Genomic DNA, 24,092 nt, shown 5'->3' on the forward strand with positions numbered 1-24,092 from the left:
CTGTATGTTCATGGATGGTCAGTGCTAGCTGCCTGATTTGTTAGAGCAGTCAGGAACTATCCTTCTGTTCATCTTCATAGAGGCTAGAAGTGAGAGGATAACATTAACCCCTCAAGGACGCAGCCTGTTTGCAGGTTAAGGCTCGCAACTTTTTTTTGAAATTTGACCAGTGTCTCTTCCTGTGGTAATAACTTTTCAACGCTTTAAGATATTTCTGTGATTTTGAGATTGTTTTCTCATGAGACATTGTAGTTTATGTTAGTAGTGTCATTTCGGTGATCCGTTCCTTTTTTGGGGGGTAAAAATTCAAAAATTTTGGAAAAATTTGAAAAAAATGACTATTTTCAAAGTTTCAAATGTTATACTTTTTAGACAAAAAGTGATACCACAATTTTTTTTTGATAGAAACCTTTTGCCATTGGTCTTCTTTTTATATCCATTATTTGTTCTAAGTTTCCATTTTTTTTATGGATGTGAGAAGGTTTGAAGTTTTAGTAGCAACTTCTCAGATTTTCTTGAAATTTGAAAAATTTGAAACACCATTTTATGAACCGAACATCTCAACCTATTCAAATCAGCATTTAAGAAGTCTGTTAACCCTTTAATTATTTTTGCGGAAGCATATGAAAATGGAGTGGAAATTTTGAAATTTCAATTTTTGGAGCACACCCTGCACCTCTTCTGTGTCCTTCCCTTGCTGGCTGTTTGGGGAACTACTCCTGGAAAGTGCTGCCCTGGTACAATACGTGATGGGGCCTCACTTCCAGATGTGCTAGCACTCCCCCCTTCCTGGTCTCCAAAAAGAAAGTACTTTATTACCACCTCTTGAAATTCCAGGAAAGTTCCCCTCTGGCCGGCATATCGATGCAGCACATAAGCATTATACAATGCCATCTGCATGATGTGCACGGCCAGCTTCTTGTACCACACCCTTGACTTCTGCATGGCATTGTACGGCTGAAGCACCTGGTCAGACAAGTCCACCCCTCCCATGTATTTGTTATAATCTAAAATACAGTCTGGCTTGGGGGTTTCTGTACTGGCACCTCGTACTGGGACAGGGGTGGTGGTGTGCTCATGTATTGTGGTTAATACAAGGACCTCTCTCTTGTCCTTGTACTTAACACACAATACAGAGTCGCTGCATAGTGCCCTGCTTTCGTGCCTTTTAAGTTTTTGCCCAAGCAGCGACTTAGGGAGACCTCTCTGATTTCTGCGTACAGTGCCGCATGCTGCAGTATTTCTGGAAGAGAGGCACTTGAACAGGGTGGTGCTGGTGTAGAAATTGTCCAGGTAGAGGTGGTAGCCCTGGTCCAGCAGTGGGTGCACTAAATCCCACACTATCTTCCCTGTAACACCCAGGAAGGGGGGGCATTCTGGGGGCACTATAGTGGAGTCCTTCCCTTCATATATCCTGAACTTGTATGTGTACCCTGATGAACTTTCCCACAGCTTATACATCTTCACACCATATCTTGCCCTCTTATTGGGCAGGTACTGGCGGAAGTGAAGTCTCCCTTTGAATTGTACCAGGGACTCGTCTATGCTCACATGTTTGGCGGGGGTATATGCCTGGGCAAACTTGGCACTAAAATGATCTAATATGGGCCTGACCTTAAATAACCGATCATAACTGGGGTCACCTCTGGGTGGGCACTGTGTGTTGTCAGTGTAGTGCAAAAACTTATGGATGGCTTCAAAGCGCATCCTGCTCATTGCCATGCGGAACATGGGGGTGTGGTACAGTATATCTGAGCTCCAGTAGTCCCTGATTGAAGGCTTTTTTACTATCCCCATAAGGAGTATTATGCCCCAATACTTGTGCATCTCTGCTGCAGTGACAGGGGTCCACCTGTAGGGTTGTGCATAAAAGGACGTGGGGTTTTGGGCAATATGTTGTGCAGCGTAGAGATTTGTCTGAAATATAATAATATTCAGCAGCGCCTCATCAAAAAAAAACTTAAAAAAGTCCACTGCTCTGAGCCCTGTCGTGTCAAAGTTAATTCCAGGATGGCCCAAAAAGTCAGGGACCTGAGGGGTATAATTATCTGGGGCTACCCATGTGGGGTCAGTGGAAGCCCCAGACGCTTCTCCTGCAGAAGTCCCAGAAACTTCTCCTGCCGAAGTCCCAGGCACTTCTCCTGCAGAAGTCCCAGGCACTTCTCCTGCAGAAGTCCCTGGAACCCTACGGCGCCTTCTTGGGGGTCCTTCCAGGTCACTGGAAGATGTGCAGGAGGATGATGATAGGTAAAAGGGACCATCATCCCCACTAGCTGACTCGGTGTCAGAGGCAAGCATGTTATATGCCTCCAACACGGTGTACGTCTTCTGAGACATTGCACACAAAAAAAATAGAGAACTAGAAAAATTAGATAATGTGCACCAAACTACACGGATAAACCGTCTAGCAGGCACACAAAAAAAAAAAAATATAATGCACACCAAACTACACGGACAAGCCGCACAGATGGCACACACAAAAAATAATGTGCACTAAACTACACGGACAAGCCGCACAGATAGCACACAAAAAAAAAAATAATGCGCACCAAACTACACGGACAAGCCGCACAGATGGCACACACAAAAAATAATGTGCACTAAACTACACGGACAAGCCGCACAGATAGCACACAAAAAAAAAAGATAACGCGCACCAAACTACACGGACAAGCTGCACAGATGGCACACACAAAAAATAATGTGCACTAAACTACACGGACAAGCCGCACAGATAGCACACAAAAAAAAAAAAAAAGATAATGCGCAGCAAACTACACGGACAAGCCGCACAGATGGCACACACAAAAAATAATGTGCACTAAACTACACGGACAAGCCGCACAGATAGCACACAAAAAAAATAATAATGCGCACCAAACTACACGGACAAGCCGCACAGATGGCACACACAAAAAATAATGTGCACTAAACTACACGGACAAGCCGCACAGATAGCACACAAACAAAAAAATAATGCGCACTAAACTACACGGACAAGCCGCACAGATGGCACACACAAAAAATAATGTGCACTAAACTACACGGACAAGCCGCACAGATAGCACACAAAAAAAAAAAGATAAAGCGCACCAAACTACACGGACAAGCTGCACAGATGGCACACACAAAAAATAATGTGCACTAAACTACACGGACAAGCCGCACAGATAGCACACAAAAAAAAAAAAAAAAAGATAATGCGCACCAAACTACACGGACAAGCCGCACAGATGGCACACACAAAAAATAATGTGCACTAAACTACACGGACAAGCCGCACAGATAGCACACAAAAAAAAAAGATAATGCACACCAAACCACACGGACCAGCCGCACAGATGGCACACAAAAAATAATGCGCACTAAACTACACGGACAAGCCGCACAGATAGCACACAAAAAAAAAGATAATGCACACCAAACCACACGGACCAGCCGCACAGATGGCACACACAAAAAATAGCTAAGTACGGGTACACCTACGGCGCTCTGGAAAAAAATATTACCAGGCTCCGAAAAAAAACCTATGTGCACCGTGCAAAAAGGCGCTACAAATGCACCTAGCTTGCCCTAAGACAAACTAACTACCGCTAAGACTGCTAAAGATTCTGTGCAGCGCTATTCACACGGCGCACTGAAAAGTGCGTCCAGTGCAGAACAACGCTAACACAGCGCACTGAAAAGTGCGTTTGGGTTCAGAAGGGACAGACAGGGAAAAACGGAAGACACGTGGGATCACACAAGGCGATCACACAGGGAACACACAGGACACAGGAAAAAACAGATAGGGATGGGAATTTGTAGGGAACAATAGGGATCAGATAATGATCAGAACACTATTTATAGTGTAAAAGTGTATTTTGGTGCACACAGTAACGCTCTTTCCTCTCTCCAGCGATACCAAACCAAAATGGTGCCGCTGGAGGAAGAGGAAAGTGCTAAAAGCACGTTTTTTTTAGCCTAAAATCGCTGTAATTGGTCAGTCAGGTTTGACTGGCCAATCACGGTGATCGGCGGGCGGGACCAATTTGATTGGTCGGGTGACGGAGACAGGAACTCCTCCTGCCTCTGTCACCCAAATCTCGTCCCGATGTCACCACGTCTCGCGACGTGGTGACAATTCTAAAATAGTATGCGCTCGCGCCGTAGCTGTACTGTGCTGAGCGCTAATCGTCGGAAGCTGCGCAGTACAGCTACGGCGCGGAGCGCTAAGGGGTTAATAGTAATAGTGCCAATAGGAGAGAGGTGTCTGTTGGGGTCGAGGAATATTTACAAATCGTGGTGCAGGAAATGATGGTGCCCATTAGAAGAGGTTGGTTAAGAGGAGACTTAAGTTGAGGGGAGAATTTAACATTGTACAGTATTGCAATAAATCCTGATGTGGCCCCAGGAAAGTTTAACACTCATGCAGTATATGCAAACCATCTCCTCTCTGATGTTAAAACATTTTATAAGGTATGTATAGAAAGTTCTTCATTATCTATAGCAGCTCTAGTTTAAGAGATGTGTAACATTTCCATCAAGAAATAAGTACAATGGAAGAACGTTGCCATGGTCGATTGGATACTACACATATGATGGCTGATTACTGTTGGAGCATCCAGCGAAAAAGAACACCTCATCACAAGAAATCACAGAACCGCGGTTTCAGCAAGCTGATGGAACATCTCTACAGCCACAAATGATTACATTAATGATGTCATGCGGCATGCATTCCAGGGTGTACGGCTCACCACGCAGACGTGAGGTTTCTATGCGCTGAGCTGACGTCACCATGAGAATTGACATGAAGTGTGGGGGGGGGGGGGTTAACTGAATAATCAGCTCTGGGGGCCCAGCTGAGGATTATGGTAATGAGGAGGCGATCGCTGAGATTTGAAATGCGACATCACCCCAGGACATGACTAGGACTTTTGGCAGAGAGCCAGGTAATCTATGTGAGGAAATATTATGGGAATGGAGGGGAGCAGAGTGTCAATCAGGGTGTCATATAGTGTACTATGCAAGGCCTATTCACTATGCACGTGGTTGGTTTCCTTTAAAAACAGTTCCAAATTTTAGGCACTAAAATGATTGTTCCCCAATGTAATCAGAGACTAAATATCTACTAAAAATCTTAACTATTGTGTTCTATTGTTAAATTATAGTTTTCTTACTCACTGCAGCTACAATATGACAGGTGCCAAATAAACAAAGTTGCAAGAACGAGTATGAAATCCCTCTTTCTTTTGGCAACATTTTTAATCAGAATATCACAGCTATTTGTCATGGACTCCCTGTCTAGTGAACTTAATTCAACATCATCTGACTGTTGCAAAACGATATTAAAAATGTCACACTTAGCAGCAGGTTTTCATATACATATTCATAAACAACTTTACTTAGCTGAATATTAGACATCACCATCTATTCACTAAGATGTTTGTTGCTACAATTATCTGCTCTGTTCTCTGTGCACAAAAGTGGCTACAACACCCAATATACTGTCTGTGTATTGTGAATAAACAGCTTCATGTGGCAATAAAGCAGACTATACAAACCTCTTTGGTTAGGGTTTCTGTTATTCAACAGTGTTCCAGACCATTTGGAAAAGGTAATCCTTTGTACTTTTGATCCAGAGGTGATCTATGGCCTGATTCTGAATTTGGCAGTTAAGCTTGAGTTCTTGAGAAATACAGGAGACAGAATGCCGTCACAACCAGTTCAATCCATACTAGCATCCCTGTATCAAGGAGAAAAACATAGGAAACAGAGTGAGAAGAATTAATCAATTCAGCAAAAGTCAGTCCCTGCCTCTTAATATTTTCAAGTTTCATCATCAGATACTATGGTGAGTTTAATATTCCTCTGCAAAAATGGCTAAAATGTACCCTTGGAGAACATTGTTGTGAAGGTTGTGAAAAACTGTTATTTTATGCTAGACTTTTTATTATAAAAACCTGGGTAAGCAAAGCAGACGGGTGACATTGTACCTGGAATGTGAGACATCAGTTATGCAACAAGAGGACATCCTAATGTTACTTAACCCCCCCCCCCCCCCCCCATAATGTCCATAACAGGTTGAAGGCGGGTTTTGAGCCTAAAACCTCATGATAGGTTCCCTTCAATAGATTACAATTTTTCATGAGCATTGTGGTACCTGTATCTCTAAACTGGGAAATATGTAAAACATGTGTATTAACAGATGTATAGAATGAAAATGAAATAATTATGAAGTCAGACTATATAGAAAATATATCTGGGTCATATGAAGAATATATTACTTCTTTACCAACAATAATTCATATTACCAACCTTTAATATCCTACAATGGAATAACCTTCAATACAATTAGAAGAAGCCTAATCATATCCTTTACATGAAAAGAAGTTATCATTCAGTTGTACTCAGTCCTTTAAATCATACCCTCACTCTCCTCATCCCACTATATCCTTAAATACAGCAAGAAGCGTGGGGTAGAATATAACGCACCTACATACCGCAATGATTAATTTGTAAAGGATTACAAACTTTCTGTCAACCACAGAGTTCATCTCAGGTGGCATTTAGAGAGAGGAAGTAAGAAGTATTTTGTTGCTCTGGAAACACTTTGAAGCAATATAAAATACATCAATGTATAGCAGCGAAACCCATGCAGGTCCCGGAACTCACAATTGAACTCAAGACCCTTTACAATAAACATGATATCACAAATAAGCTAATTACTGGCACCAGTGGCCACTTCTTAACGGATCAAAGGTCCTAGAGACCACTGAGCCAAAGGTTAGAAGTGGGACCTTTGGAGAGGTAACCCATTAAAAAGTTTAAATTCTTATTTGTTTCCTCTGTTTAATATTTTATTAATTGGAAATGTATTATTATGTTTGTATATGTAGCCCACAATCTGTACAGGGCTGCAGAAAATGTTGATGTTATATGATTTCAAAGTCTTTCTAACCCCATTTCGCCTAAAAGAGTTAGTCAAAGTGACAGGAGTGGAGTCTGTACTACGACTTAAAGTATCATAGCCCAATATATATTTTTGCTAATGCCCTGGAGTATGGATAATGTGGTAGCATTATTTAAGAAGAATAAAAAAGTAGAAGCAGATAAATACAATTAGGTAAGTGTGAGCTAGAGGGGAAGTTGAGGAGAACCTGTCACTAGCATTTTTACCACTAAACCCACTGCACTCTATAATATAAAGTATAATATTCAATACTCTTTTATACATCTTTTATGAAAAAAAAAAACCCTTCCATTATCTATTGAAAATAGATATGTATTTTTGAGAATCTAAGTAAGCTTTTCTCTGATAGTAGGACAGTTAAATGGAATCTGAAACCTTGTTCTAAATGTATGCATATTTATGGTTTTGCTTGTGGTTTCCTTTAAAGCCAAATATAAAAAAATGTATATCCTGTAGGGATTTTGAGCACCCAGGACACTGGATCTGGTTCCTGGATCATTGTTCCCTGGGGCCAACTTTTTGCCCCAAGGCTTATCTCCTCCTTCCTATGCTTACCACTTTATTTTAATGTTCCCTTCTAATGTACACGTCTTCTGTTTGTTTGCACATACCTGTGACCACTCACTATTTCTGCACTCATAGTCAATTGCCTGTATGCGGAACATACAGAGCATGTATGCTGAACAGCCTGACACTCGTGTACACTGAACTTTGGCAGTGTGCTCATGGAGGGGAGAATGTAAACCTTGGAATAAGGAGGATCTGGCCGCTGTTCGAATATCTATATGTATGTACCAAATGTTAAGAGGTTCTAAAGACCAGGTGATTTTTTCTTAAGCACTAAGGCATAAAACCGTAATGACGATATACAGTATCTGCCTATATAACATTTTTTTCAGACAAAAAATTTACTTTTGAGCAAGAAAAGCTTTGCTACTGCCTCTCATTGGCTCTGCCCAGCTACCTCTCATAACAAACAAAATAAAAAAAACGTCAGGTATATCTAAAAATATGAAAAGAATTCCATAAGGTGAAGTGCATAATCTGAAAAAAGGTCTTAATTGCCATTTTTTACCATTTTCCCACCAATAAAAGTTTTAATAAAAATCAACCAAAAGGTTGATTCTGAAGCCGATCAATAGTTCTGGTATACACCAGTAGAGATTGTATTCAATATAATAATTGCAAAGAGACAGTGGTCTTCACCATATCATGATACAGTGTTGTAGACTTTAGAGGAAACCTAATAGAAAGTATGCAACAGTTAGGTCAATCCATGACCCTTGTCAAACTTTATCTGTAGGAGACATGAGTAAATGGTGAGGCTTCAAGCTTCCTGAATGGTTGGTCTGACTGTTTATCCTCAATTAAAGTCAATGTATGTTTGCTCAGCTATTTATGGTGTTCCCATTGAGTTGAAGGAAAAGCACAGTCAGTTACACCACCATTGCTTTAAAGGAAATCTACCATCAAAGTCAAGCATGATAAACCAGAGACACATGCTCATAGATCCAGGCACTGTGATAGTGTTAACCATGGCCTCATTCCTTCTAAAATCAATGATAATGCCCCCAAGCCTGCCATGAAAGAAACATGATCTGGAAGGTGTTTAGCTATGTAACAACATACTGGTAATAGTTTATTAGGTGAATTTCTGGTGACAGGTTTCCTTTAATTAGTTACACATACAGTATCTCACAAACAGAGGTCTCCTAACTTCTGCTTAAACGGAGCGAAGGTTGATCTGTATTCCCACTGACTTGATTAGAGAAAATGCAGTCATTTCCTGAGATAAGTGAGGTGAGGGTGCTTGAGTTGCTTTATGGGTAGATCCACCCTTTAGAAAGCTCCCTTAGAAATTGCCCGATAACAGTGATCTTGTGTAGAAAATAATAAATTATTGGTGCACCAATCTTGATGGGAACTGAGCTTAAACTGAGCATATAGAGTAGAGCAGTGTTCTGACTGCAGTTGAAAAACTGTCAGTCTCAATATTCAGCTGTGTCAGCAAGAGCAATGACTAAAGTAGCCTTACCGTACCACACATATCATTCTCCTATAGATTGATAGGATATAGATGAAATTCACTTTAATATGTAGGTTTATATGCCAACACTTTAGCCATTTTACAATACAATAGACACCCATCCCTTAGTATTGAGAACTATCTCATTCCCTTATTCTTTTCCTCTTTTAAGCTGATATTTATTTTACAATACTTGGATAACAGGATGGTGCTGTCAGGGCGATTATTGCCCATTGTCAACTAAGACCTCATGCCCATGAGCATATTTTGTTAACCCCCCTTTGAGGTCTATTTTGCACCTTGACCTAGCCAAGTGGCCGCATCCACCCATATCCACCAGGACGAAACCTTCCTGTTTGCGGTTCGTTTTCCCACACGGTCATGAGCATGAAGTCTTATATTTCTTTTCCAAGAATAATACTGTATTTCTCTTATATACTTATATTATTATATATTATATATTAATTATATATAACTTATATACTGGGTACAAGTTTCACCACAAGTTCCCCTTTAAGCAATGTGTTCCTAATTGTTCCTTGTTAACAGGGCAGAGTTTCTTCTTTTCAACAAGATCTCTACATACTGAAACCAAAAATTCAGTACACCATGTCCAGTAGAAGAACAATGAAATGATAACAAATAGCATGCTTTGACTTTGAAGACTTCCAAGTTTTCTATTTTTGGAAACACTAATGATCTCACTTTAGGACGCAAATTAAGTATTATCAGATGTTATAAAATCTGACTTTCTATACTATGGAGATTTTCAGCTTTCCTAAAAGTTGGGAAGCCTTATAATGAGCCATCTATGGGCAAAACATAAAAAAACCCAAATGTTTATGCTTACCTAGATGTGAGTACAATGAGGCTCTCGGAGGCGGCACCTCCTATTGCGTTGCTTCAATAAAGTCGGGAGTGTTGGGGTGCTCTACATGCAACTTCACTTGCAGCATTGTGCAGGTGATTTTTTTTAATGCAGTCACGAACAGAGCCCATATTGGCAATTTGGGTCACTAAGCCACCGGTCCCAAAGGACTATTTCAAAACTATTTCTTCTGCCAATTGTACTCATGAAGAGGCTAAAATCATTTTTACCAATAAGTATATGTATTAAAAATGTCCTACCCTTTTTGCCACACAGTTTCCACACAGTGAAAGCTGTACAATCCAAGCCCACAAGAAAACGTTGCAAATGTGGTTTTTCACCATTTTTACTGCATTTGGAATTTTTTTCCCGCTTCCCAGTACACGCCATGGAATATTCAATACCATCACTATGAAGTGCAATTTATTACGCAGAAAATAAGCCATAACACAGCTCTTTATGTGGAAAAATAAAAAAGTTATAGATTTTTGAAGTTGGTGAGTGAAAAATGGAAGTGAAAAAACTAAAAAAGGCCAAGTCGTTACGGGGTTAACATCTTCTGTGGGAATCGAAATGTAACATACTATGTGACATTCAATTGACAGCATATAAACATTGTTACATTTAGCCCCTTATATTTTTTGTATTGTTCTTTACTTTTTATTTTTATTTAGAGTTTTTCAGGATCCCTAGAATAATTGGACCCCAGGGCTTCTGAACACTACTGTATTGCAGTATGTGGAAGTTTTGCTGAGGATCTGTCTCAATCTGTAGTTGATGACTCCGAGCTTTCATGGAAACAAATCGTCGCCCTCTGAGGACACCGAGGGGGTTAACAATCATTCCAAAGATGGTGGCAAGTTTTGCTGGTTTAATGGTTAACAAACAATATATAGCTACTAGAAATGCATTTGCATATAAGGCTCAAAACACACTGATAAAAACAATTAAAAGTACAAAAAGTACATGGGCAATACCTTCTGTCACATATGGTAGCCCGACCAACTAGCTCCAAAACCTTACACCGTGCCTGCCTAGTACAAAGTATCTATGAAACATACAAAAAGTAAATGTAAGCATACAGTACAAGATCAAGATAGCCGATACTCTTATAGGTGAATGTAGACATGGGTAGCCCAGTACATACGAGTCACAAGAGGCAGGAAGTGGAAATGTTCCTACTTATTTGGTTTGACTTTTAAGGCTTAACACCTGTGATTTTTTGCTGCATTATGCAGCAGGGGTTAGCAGCTGGTTATGGGTCATTAGCTGAATATATATTCATGATTTTGAGCATTTTATGAATTTAACATATATTTTACATGCATATATAGTAGTTTTGAAACATTTTTATACTTAAAGTAAAATGCCACAATTCTGTGAGCATATATTTTTATTGTTAAAGGGAATAATCACCACTATTTACCTACCATAACAAACAGCTATGTTATGCAGGGCTATGCCCACACATGTCACCTGTACCTTTGTTTTTATTGTCCAGCTGCATCTTACATGCCCAAACTTCATTTTAGAAATACGCAGATTAAAGAGTTTGGCAGAGCTAAAGGGCAGAGTTTGAGAAAAGGCGTTGGGCTGTAGTAGTTTAACAGTGAGTATTGTTATTGCTGTGGAGCTGGATCCCATGATGTGCTCTGAAAATGCTCCCCAAAGTCCTTAACCCCCTCTTGCTTGTTTCTAACGTAAACCTTTGGCAGAGAAGAAGCAGCTGGAAATGAAAAACAAAGGAATAGGGGGCATGTTTATGCATAGTCCTACATAACTTAGTAGTAAGTAGCGGTAAATCATGGTAATGGACTTTCTTTAAAGTGTAACTGTAAAGTTTAATTGTTTGTTTTTCTATAGCTGTAATAGCTGAAAACTAACATTTTTCCAGTATACTTTCATTGCCTGTTAATCCTCAGTTTTCCTCCTTCCTCAGCCTCTCTACCTTCTGCCAAAAATCTTCTATGATGAAAATACTTTTGTGTAAAAACTACAAAAGTGCTTAAGGAATGATACCTTTATTGGCTAACCAGAAAAACAATGTTTGTTGCAAGCTTTCAGGGCACACATGCTCCATCGTCAGGCATGGATACAAATGAAGCACTGAGAGAAAAACAGAACATTCAAGAGATGGTAAGCCAAGATAATTAGTACATATGGAGAAACACAATTAAGATAAGCCAGGGCAATAAAACTATAAGTTATGTTACACCTTCTCCCCCTGTAACAGCTCAATTCAATAAAGAATCTAGTATCATCCATTAACCTGCTCTGCACATCTCCCCCTTCTCTAGGGGCTTTAACAAGGCTACAGTCGGGTGAGTGGTTGGTATGTACCAGAAGGGGGTAGGTTCAGCCCAGAAGCCGGATATGTAATACAAAAACAGTTGTGTCTCTCTCCTCCTTTTCAATGTCTGTAGTTCCTTTCTTATCTGTTAAACAGCCTCCCTGACACCCATTGTAGCATGTAGTGAGCACAGCAGTCATGTCTGTATCTTAATACAATCTCTTTCTGTGTAAAAAAGCATTGCTGTATATGTAAGTGTGTGTAATAATCTGTGTGTATAGGTCACTGCAACTGCAATGCTTGTTGGTTGGTATGAGAGTATGTAAAACTGACATTGCATTTAGCTGTTATGTTAGGGTCATATATGTGCTGCGGACACAATTAGACATAGTTTAGTGAACTACTGTACATTCAGTACAGAATGCAGGAATCCAGTGATCTGTCCTGTGATCTCTGCTTCATCCATGCTTTGCTCTGCACTAGATGCCCGTGCAACACTTAGGAGAGGTTTCAGTCTGAGATTCTGTGTCCTGAATGGTTGGGCTGCTTGTGCTAGTGCATGTAAGCAAAGTTACATGGGAAGTGAGGGAAACCTGCGCTGGCATCAGTTCTCTTATCTGATGTCACAACCAGTAAGTGCCAGCGCACTTCAGAAGAAGCTGGAGAAGATTTTTACAGATAGAGCTAAATTGACATTAGGAGGAATGGATCAGCATTAAAAAGTCTACGGGAACCCGTCAATAGGTGAAAATGTGAAATCTGAATGACAAGTTTGCTTTATTAGAAAAAAACTGGACAAGTATTTCTTGATTAGCCAGTTAAGGACCGGGCCCTTTCCTGTTTTTTCATGTCCATTTTTCACTCCCCACCTTCAAAAATCCATAACTTTTTTATTTTTACACGTAAAATACATGTACTCGGAAGCGGGAAAAAAATTCCAAATGCAGTGAAAATGGTGAAAAAACGCATTTGCGCCATTTTCTTGTAGGCTTGGATATTACGTCTTTCACTGAGCGCCCCAAATGACATGTCTTCTTTATTCTTTGGGTACGATTAAGGGGATACCAAATTTGTATAGGTTTTATAATGTTTTCATACATTTACAAAAATTAAAACCTCCTGTACAAAAACTATTTTTTTGATTTTGCCAACTTGCTAATAACTTTTTTATACTTTGGTGTATGGAGCTGTGGGTGGTGTCATTTTTTGCGAAATTTGATAATATTTTCAATGATTTCATTTTTAGGACTGTTCAACCTTTTGATCACTTTTTATAGATTTTTTTATATTTTTCAAAATTGCAAAAAAGGTGCCATTTTCGACTTTGGGCACTATTTTCCGTTACGGGGTTAAACGCATTTAAAAACCGTTATCATATTTTGGCATTTTCGGACGCGTCGATACCTAATGTGTTTATGATTTTTACTGTTTATTTATATTTATGTCAGTTCTAGGGAAAGGGGGGTGATTTGAAATTTTAGTTTTTTTTATTATAATTTTTTTTTTAAACTTTTTTTTATTTTTACTATTTTTCAGACTCCCTAGGGTACTTTAACCCTAGGTTGTCTGATCGATCCTATCATATACTGCCATACTACAGTATGGCAGTATATGGGGATTTTCCTCCTCATTCATTACAATGTGCTATCAGGGGTTAAAACGAAATAGCCTCGGGTCTTCCAAAGACCCGAGGCTACCATGGAGTCGGATCACCACTCCCCGATGACGTCACGGGGAGCGGCGATCCCAGGTAAGATGGCGGTGCCCATGCGCCACTATCTTTTTGAGGCTGCCGGCAGCTTAGCCATCGCTGTGATAACACCCGCAATCGGTGATAGCACCGATCGCGGATGTTACCGGTAAGCCTTTGCTGCAATATGCAGCAAAGACTTACTGGCTATGGAGAGGGCTCAGCCTGTGAGCCCTCTACATGCAGCGCGACCCGACCGCCGCCGTGAATACACGGCGGGCGGTCCCGAACTGGTTAGAACGGCTACCAAAAGAAAGCATATTCTTTGTAGAACCACATCTTAAATTTGTAAAGTTTTCTCTGAACAAGCCACATGACGTCTGGAACAATGTGGGGCTCATTTACAACACTTTGTGCAACAATTTTCTGTCTGACTTTGCACGTTCTTTCTAGTATATCATCAACCGAAAAAATGATCAAGCAGTGGGTGTGGGCGTGGGATCGCTGTCACATATCACCCCTGCTGTTTTACATAATACAACCAAAATGTTGAAAGTACTGAAACTTAGATCAAATGGATGCCAGACAAATAATTTTATTCAATACACAATTACACGGCAACAAAAGAGTAACAATAAAAGTATAAAAACAGAGAGTGCCAGAATGCATATATAATCCAAAAGCCAATAAGAGGAGTAAGATACAGTGTATAGAAAAAAGATAACACTTAGAGCCATATATATAAGTTCCAACGATTAAGGGAACACACAGTACCTCGTATGGAGTAAGCACTAGAGTGTAAATACCTATACCTGTAGGGCAGGCACACGCTGTACACCCCGACACGTGTTTCGCAAGTAGCTTTATCCCCTTGATAAAGCTACTTGCGAAACACGTGTCGGGGTGTACAGCGTGTGCCTGCCCTACAGGTATAGGTATTTACACTCTAGTGCTTACTCCATACGAGGTACTGTGTGTTCCCTTAATCGTTGGAACTTATATATATGGCTCTAAGTGTTATCTTTTTTCTATACACTGTATCTTACTCCTCTTATTGGCTTTTGGATTATATATGCATTCTGGCACTCTCTGTTTTTATACTTTTATTGTTACTCTTTTGTTGCCGTGTAATTGTGTATTGAATAAAATTATTTGTCTGGCATCCATTTGATCTAAGTTTCAGTACTTTCAACATTTTGGTTGTATTACGTTCTTTCTAGTGCGAACTGCTTGCACAGGTATTTAAAAAGTGTCTGAGACACCTTTCTGGCGCAAACAATACTTTGTGGCGCATGCTGTACAAGGCACCATGCGGTTTTCCGGAGCTCATTGTGACCATGTGCCAGATTTATCATGCAAAGTCCGACATAAGTGTGTTGCAATGCCTATGTTAAAGGTGCATCAAAAAAAGGTGAACTCTATCGGGCCAGTGCAGGGAAGCACCAGATTCATGATTTCTGGCGCACATTCTTCATGAATTTGGCGCAACCTGCATTATACAGGCAAAACCACTTTTAGTGCAGTTTGCACTACTCTTAGTAAATGTGCCAGAATATACTTTTTACAGACCCTGTTTGACCGATATGGATATTGCCAATGGTTGATAACAATCAAACACAGGACATCAGCACAAACACCTCATACCAACCGTCATACATGTGCTAAAAGGGTGAAGATTTGTTTTGGTTTTACAGTAACAGGACCATGGCACAGGGTATAGAGGGCTTTGAAACATGGAATCAACTGTCTCTAGATTCAAATGTGAAGCCATCTAACCATCAGATAAAACATGTCTGAAACTGGGTCATTCTGTAGAACACTGTCAAAGCAGATTTACAACACAATGGCTAAGAAAGAAGACTAAAAGTTCTGTACTGATCCACTCAAAGTTTAGACCTATACCTATTAGAAAAGCTGTGGTGAGAGAAATTAACCGTTTGTTTTTATACATTGTGAACCAAACATACCTTGAGAATGCTGTAGCTACACTGAGCAAAAGCAAATATTTTTAAATCGCTGAACCGAATGGTTTTTCTCAAAACACAATTATAAAATTCAGGACCTTGAGAAAGCTGGGTTGCATACAGGCCGTCTACATAAACGCATTACATTGAGCTTCCTGAACCTTCCAGACAGGAATAATCAGCCTAAGCTGGATGACTCACATAAAGAAGCTGAGTGATGGTGAAGCGATTGATTACTTCTGCCTGTCGGGAACAACACAGTGAATAAAGCATGCTTTCAAGCATCAGGGCATACACATTTAATCAATATTATATTATATATATATATATATATATATATATATATATATATATATATATATATATAGTAAAGACCAAAAGTTTGAACATGACTTCTTTTTCAAAGAGCATTTGCCATTCTCTTGATGAGCTTCAAGAGGTAGTCATCTGCAATAGTCTTCCAACAATCTTGAAGGAGTTTTCAGAGATGCTTAGCACTTGTTGTCCCTTTTGCCTTCACTCTGCAGTCCAGCTCACCCCAAACCATCCCAATTGGGTTCATGTCTGTGGAGGCCAGGTCATCTGACATAAGCACCCCATCACTCTCCTTCTTGATCAAATAGTCCTTACACAGCCTGGAGGTGTGTTTGGGGGTCATTGTTCTGTGGAAAAATAAATGGTGTCTCAAGTAAATGCAAACCTGATGCAATCACATGCCTCTGCAAAGTCACCATCAAAGCACCCCCACACCATCACACCTCCTCCTTCATGCTTCACGCTGGGAACGAGGCATGTAGAGTCCATTTGAACCAAAGATCTTAAATTTGGACTCATCAGACCAAAGCACAGATTTCCACTGGTCTAATGTCCATTCCTCGGACTTCTTGTTGCCTGTCCTTAGGAGTGGTTTCCTAGCAGCTATTTTATCATGAAGGCTGCTGTACACAGTCTCCTCTCAACAGTTGTTGTAGAGATGTGTCTGCTGCTAGAACTTTGTGTGGAATTGACTTGGTCTCTAGTCAGAGCTGCTGTTAACCTGCGATTTCTGAGACTAGTGACTCGGATGAATTTATCCTCCACAGCAGCGGTGACTCTTCTTTTTCTGGGGCGGTATTCATGTGAACCAGTTTCTTTGTAGAGCTTGATGGTTTTTGCAACTGCACTTCAGGACACTTTCAAGGTGTTCCCAATTTTTCGGACTGACTGATCATTTTTATTTTTAATTTAATTCTCTGCTTTTTTTTCTATCCATAATAATTAATACAAATTAATACAGTAGGACTATCAGCTGTGTATCCACCTGACTTCTGCACAACACAACTGATGGTCCCAACCCCATTTATAAGACAAGAAATCCCACTGAGGGTGCAGTCACAATCGCAATCAGGAGGAGGAGTCTGTGGACGAGTGGACCCTCTGGACCACCGCGGGAGATGTAGAAGTTACCAGTGGCACCTGGTCTTCACCAGCGGGATGGTCTTGCTGCGGCGGGATGCCACCAGGGGTGCAACTAGGACCGTGGTGGCAGCCAAGAAGACAGGGGTAGCAGGACACAGTCTGAGCCTGGGGTGACAGCAGGAGTATGGTTTGGAAGGATGAGCTGGAACTCACGGCAGGAGGCAGGAGCTGGCACAGGACCCAAGCGGATAGGAATGGACAAGTCATTGAAGAAACACAGGAGACATGGAGGCGTCTGGAAATGCTGAAGACACACTGAAGACACGGAGGCGCCTGGAAAAGCTGGAGCATATAGGAATGCAGAAGACACTCAGGAGCATATAGGAACGCTGGAAACTATCTCACACCAGTACAGGAACAGCTTAGGGAAACTTGGTACAGAAACCACAGAAGTCCCTTAGGCACAGAAGATAGGGCTTTCACTTACAGGAACAATGCTGAACTGAAGATCCGCCAAGGCAGAAAGGGAGGTACCGGATTATAAGGGTGAGGGCGGATTAATGAGCTCCAATCAGGAGGACGCTGGTCCTTTAAGGCTAGGAGAGCCGTCCCGCACACACCAAGGGTCATGGATGTGCCCGCGATCCGTAGCGAGGATCGTGGGTATGGGCGTGACATAGGTCAATAGGTTTGCACATTAAACTGAACACTGTGTCTACATATGTTATTGCAAGTGTGTTACACATCACAAATTATTTCACAAATCACAAATTATTTCCATTTAAATGTCAACATCATCAAATGAAGAAAGTATGAGTATCGGTATGTTCCTGTGAAATAGGAGACGAAGAAGAAAGAGAAGGAATGGGGTGAAGGGAGGGAAATGGAGGAAAAACAGGGAAAGGGAGGGGAAGGGGGCCATACATCCCTCCCTCCCAGCTTCCCACTCACTGCAAGCTGATCAAACAGTCAGCTCCAGGTAGCGGGAAGAGGTAACAAAAGTGGACCAAAATGGCCAGGTTTTCCAGGAAGTGGGGCCCTCTTTGGATCCGTATTCAAGAGACTTTCCATCCTATGCTGTTCGTTAATGCGCTCAAGCCACTGGTGTAATGAGGGAGGGTTATGAGAGTGCCAGCCGGCTGAGCCTTGTTCAGAAGTTTCCAAAGCAAGTACTTCTTGTATGTGACAAGGGAAACCTTGTGGTGGTATAGCAGGATCATCTCTCAAATCTCTACCCGTTATCTCATCGATCACCTCTAGCACTGCGGTCTGATAGGGGACAAGCTCAGGGCAACTCCAAAAAATATGGAGGAGCATGCCCTCCTTCCTTCCAAAACACCAACTGTTTGAAGAAACTGTGGGAAACATTTTATGGAGAATACCATCTAGAGAGCAACTTTTAGTTTGTCTCTTGGTAAGCTGTGCTGATTTTTCCCTCTGCTTTTCAGGGAGATTAAGATCAAACATGTTCCCATTTGGTCATAAACATGATCCTGTGGGGAGGCGACCAAACGGCTGTATAAGAGTGAAAGAGTCCCCTTAGCCGGGCCCTTTGCCGTGCATATTCCCTCAAAACTTGTCAGGAACCTGCTAAGTGAAGGGGGTGGAGTTTTAGAGCTCAGATAGTACAAAATCTGAAAACCCTGCCACTGAGGGACTCTTAGCAGGTCTGATGGAACTAGTAGGTTACTTCCCCTATGCCATATCCCGTCGACTAGGAACCGACAGGCCCATGTCTACATGTCTACACCATTCAGCCACCCTGCTTAGGTCAGAGGCATAATAATACTGGGTGATATCAGGAAGGGCGACACCACCCTCATCCTTAGGGGCATTAAGTATACTCCTTATCAGCATCGGGGGGTTAATTGGACCAGACGAAAGTGGAAAGCAGGCATTGTACTGAATTAAGAAAGGAAGGGCAGGCTTTGTACTGAATTGAGAAAGGAAGGGGCAGGGCTACGAGATGCTTATTTTAGAATGCCGTGTCATGTGGGTCCCCAGGCCCAATTTTTTCAAGAGGCCCATCAGGAAGGGCCAGCCCACCCAATTGAAGGCAGCCTTCAGATTCCCAGGTGGTGCCACACCTACTACTTATGACGTTCAGTTTATTTCAGGCACTAATGAGTCATCTTGGTTATACAAAAATCTGGGACCAAAGTTCGGATGGAGTTATTGTCCTACTACTAGTCTACCCTTACTCCATAGCAAGTAAGTTTAATAAGGACTTTAGCAAGGGTCTATGCTGTCTTATCCAACATAAACAGACTACTCCTGCTTACCATATAGGTGCTTTAATGGTAAACACACATGAAAACACACATGTTTTTAAACACATGCAGACCCCTCTGACCTCTGGTGAAGCTTTCTAAATGCTTTACTATAGTCCCAGATTACAATAATCAACTGTAAGGTGTCTGTAATGAAGCTTTATTGATAATCCTTGGTCCCATTTCAGCAGAAAATGTCACTTGGGCCAAAATTTTTTTTGTTTGAAACTACAATTATAAAATATACAGTTTTGACTTACATACAAATTCAACTTAAGAACAAACCTCCGGACCCTATCTTGTACATAACCTGGGGACTAACCTGTACAGGATTCAAACCAGCCAAATGCATGGTAAACATTAAAAACAAACCAAGAACGTTCCAAGAACGTAACATGTGACAGCAACCTAAGCATGCGTTTGCATTGTATTTGCAAATGCAATGCAAATACCATGGGGACAGGGCTCAGCCCGATCGCATTTGTTTTTCCAGTGAAACAAATGCGATCGGCAATAAGCCCCCCGCTGTTTTGCATTGGGAATGCATCATTAGGCTGCGTTCACATGTTGCTTTTTTATACATTTTAAATGCAATCCAAAGGATCCAAATCTATTGCGTTTGAAACCAAATGTTACCTCTATGTGATCATGATTGGAGCCTTGAGGTTGCAGCCAAACGTTCAGTTTTTCAGATGCAGTTTTTGAAGTCAAAAGCAGGTGTGGAGCATAATGGGTGAGAATTATAATTGAGAAGTGCTCCTCCTCTATTGTTACTCCTGTTTTGGAAATCAAAAACTGCATTTGAAAAACTGAATGTGTGGCTGCGCCCTAAAAAATGCATCAAAAAATGTGCAGCCTCAGGCTACTGCAGACAAATCCATGGATTTAACTGTACACCCTTTAACTGCTTGTAAGCCAGCTACACCCCTCACTTTCTCACATTGTATACTATAGTATACACTATAGTTCATTATATTTTGCCAACAAAGCAGCATAGCTCAGTGAATATCCTGGATTTTCACTATACCGATATGACTACTGTATTAAGTTGTTAATAAATAGGTCACACACTGTATATCATGGCATAATACTGTACCGTCTAATTCATTGCTACGTAGAGGCACCTTGTAACTTGGATGTTGATTGACCTACACCCCCTACAGGTGGTTACTGCAATGCCTGCATGATGACGGCCATGACTCAGCAGAGGGAAATGCTACGCAGCAATCTTACACAGGCACAGATTCATTTTTATAAAGAGAATTCTTACTATAGCGGATAATATACCGGAATAGATTGCTACTAAACAGAACCTATGCAGATGCACACTCTTACATACAAACATTTATTAACTCTTTTGTGCGTTTTTCCTATTGTAAAAGCACTGGGATAAATTGCAAGCTAAACAATCAATTCTTTACCAAAAAACATAAAACAGTACGTACTTAAAATATCAATACACTTTAAGTGCTTGAGAGTGGTATCCCTACCCTGAAATGTCTCCCTATTAACGTTTCATGCAGAAAAACATTAGAAACAACTGCACTAAATGAAAAACGTACTACATTTATCAGCACATATACTGCACAGTACATGATATAATACAAGCAAAAACTTTACTTAGGAGTAACTGAAAACAGAGATCCAAACTTAAGCCTTGCAAGAAAAAAAGATTTCATGTGTCTCCACAAAGCTTCCAAGACTACTGTCTGCCTCCATTCTTTTACATCTACTTGGTCAAACACTGACGGGTAACTTCATGAAGAGCAATATATCAAGTTCACTAACCTGGGACATCATGTCAAGTCGTTTATTGAAGTAAAACGTCAATAATTACATTTTTCTTTATGGACTATGAAAGACATAAAACAGATTACACTTCTGTGGGTGCCCAGTACCCTGCTCAAACTGATTCATAGGTCTATACTTTGTAAGATCAATGAAAGCTGCCATATGGGTTTAAAGTGGGTACAAGAGTCTATAAAAATAGAGTGGGTGTTCACAGTAAAACACCTCTGCAACATACCAGAATGAAAAGTTTGAAACAGAAATAACGTATCTATATCAGGTATGCACTGTTACAACGGATATAAATATGATATAAAACGCTAAGGGTTAACCAGATGTACATAACTGATAAAAATGTGATGTTAGATCTTAACTGATACTATCTATCTGTCTATATTTTTATCTATCAATCTATCTGTCTATGTATCTATCTATCTATCCTTTTGAAAAATGGTGTGATACCTTCTTAAGAGATACATCCGACCTAATCACTTACTATTGAACTTCTATTAAATGACTGCACAGTCTCACAAATCTGCCTTAGATGCTCTTTCCTATAAGGGAAGTGGTTAAACTTAACTGAATATTATGGTAAATTTTGTAATATGCTAAATATATAATTCTCCTTGTCAGGTTAGTGACTACAAACAACATACGCAGTAAAAACACAAGAGATGCCACTTCTGAGGATGATCTCTGCCAATGGAAATCAGCAATTCACCTGCCAGTGTCACTGCCCACCAATAAGATGCTGTGCTTGGGCTTGAAGCCCACCCCTAGCCAATCCTATTTGAGCTCATACTCTAAACTAAAGCAGAAGCATAGGCGAGTATATCACATGGAGCCTGGAAAGCTGCCAACATAGAGATGGTTAGAGAAAGAAACAGACAGGTAAACAAGTTCTCTAAGCAGGGAAAATGACATTTAGTTCTTAAACAGGGGCTGGTGTTCTCATGCTGTACAACTGCCTTCAGAGACTCCTTAACCCTTTCATGTAGAAGAACATAGAAAACAACCTGTAGACAGCGTTGATGTTCAAACATTCTGTACTTTTTCCTTGTCCCCTTCTTAACACTAAAAATACCAAATTCTCACCAGCTCTTGAAGAAATGGGCTACTGCGCCATCATCGTTCTACGTAATGAAGAAACGGCAATAAAACACAGTACAGAGTGCAACTGCGACATGCAACAACATAACCAAAATCGGCAGTATCCATACAAAGTATCTATACAAATCTATTAAGGGAATTACATAGGAAACATCTTATTGGATTTGATGACCCGTGGACAAGCGTATGATCTATCAGATAAGCAATCTACCACTTAAAGAGAAATCATGCAGTTCACTAATCTATCCCAAAGAAAGTGCTGTTTTGGGTAAAGGTTTTACCGTTACAAGCATCCATTCATGGTAAGGTAGAGGTGACGCAGCTTCCAATACCTCCGGGTTCAGAAATACGTCTGTGGAAGAAGCCAGACTCTCGGAATATGAGAATGCTTGCCCCAATTGCTGCTGCGTAGGTTTGGGTAACCGCGTGACCTCCATGTACGGGTAGAAGGTTCCAGAATTGCCATTAACCCATTCGTAAGCCCAATTCCCGATTACAAATCTTGTCACTCTGTGCTTCCACCTCCCTTAGTCCGAACACACCAAAATCTCACCTCCTCCCTCTCCGGGATTAAAATTTGACGCCTTTCCATCAGCTAAAAGATGAAAATAAAAAAATTTGGTGATGTGCCATTGGTTTATGGAAAGATGTTATGATCGAGAGAGAACCCAGCCCATGATACTTCCACAGCTCTCTTCTCCACTAAAGCAGCAGCAGCAGCTGATTTCCAGAGACCTGTCGACACAGACTGTTTCTTCTCTCTCTGCTCTGTGACGCAGCTGAAAATTCTCAGCTCTGCTCCCAGTGTCACTTATTGGAACTGCAGCTTGGGAAAAGTGTTTTCATAATTCTGCACAGAGCTTGCTAGTAAGAATGATAAGGTTTCTAGTACTAATAATCCAGAGCTAAAGGCAGATGCAATCCTCTTGAAAAAAAAATGATTCTGTTAAACACCAATTTAGGACATAATAATGGAATGGTACAAAATATAACCATTTGGATACCACAATACAACAAGTGCAAAGACGCTCTCTCAAAGATATCGGCAATGTTTCTTTTCCACTTTCTCAAAAAAATAAAAATAAAAAAAGAATTATGCCAAGTTCAGGTTACTGCTGACTAAAGCCGTCTGTTCTGATATGTTGGATACGGCTTGTCAATGGAGTTTATAATAAAGATTTGGCACCTCCTGCTCTCAAGGTCTCCTCTGTATTCGGTCTATATGGGACTTCCCCAGGATGTCTACCATGTTATTGTTACCAGTAATTGACAGTGCTGCTTTATGGACACAACAATGTGATATATGGCATCCATTATAATCTCTGTAAAATTGAATAGCATTTGCGATTAGCAATATCAGTGTTTATTATGAACAATCTACATAAATACAAATTATAAAAAAGCTGGGAAATGATTTCCACATCTAGTGGCCATCATACAGGCTTGGAAAAAACCTGAAATAGTTTTACAGCATGCAGTGAAATTTCATAACATCTTTAGCTCTAGAAGGTAGAGGGTTAAGTGTTTCAAGTGTATCCATAGAAACTTAATGGCCTGCCAAGTGCCAAAAACATTTACCTCACAGTTACCATTATTCCTAATAGAGGCATCCAGGAATAACACAAACAAAAACAAATTCTCCACAGACCCTATTGGCCCATGCATGCTACTGTCAATGCATTCACTGGTATATGCTGGCTTACTGGAACATTTCTTTGCAGGTATACCTGAAGAGC

General features: G+C 40.6%; 2 long non-coding RNA genes across 5 annotated transcripts in view; one reads left to right on the top strand and one right to left on the bottom strand.

Moving 5' to 3' along the window:
* Positions 1-23,167, bottom strand: part of LOC140118968 (uncharacterized) — a 43,696-nt gene extending 20,529 nt beyond the window's left edge. For 2 of the 4 annotated variants that reach the window (XR_011853297.1, XR_011853295.1), the window contains exons 1-2: positions 22,910-23,167; positions 5,544-5,725 (exon numbers count right to left, since the gene is read on the bottom strand). This is a non-coding gene — a long non-coding RNA (uncharacterized lncRNA). Of the gene's footprint in view, positions 1-5,543; positions 5,726-22,637 lie in introns of all 4 variants that reach the window. The other 2 variants (XR_011853296.1, XR_011853294.1) reach the window with 2 other exon arrangements.
* Positions 5,643-22,888, top strand: LOC140118969 (uncharacterized). Its single transcript, XR_011853298.1, has 3 exons — positions 5,643-5,833; positions 11,786-11,982; positions 21,880-22,888. It is a non-coding gene; the product is annotated as an uncharacterized lncRNA (long non-coding RNA).
* Positions 23,168-24,092: the final 925 nt, after the last annotated feature.

The sequence above is a fragment of the Engystomops pustulosus genome, chromosome 2 (assembly GCF_040894005.1).
Source record: "Engystomops pustulosus chromosome 2, aEngPut4.maternal, whole genome shotgun sequence".
Taxonomy (NCBI): domain Eukaryota; kingdom Metazoa; phylum Chordata; class Amphibia; order Anura; family Leptodactylidae; genus Engystomops; species Engystomops pustulosus.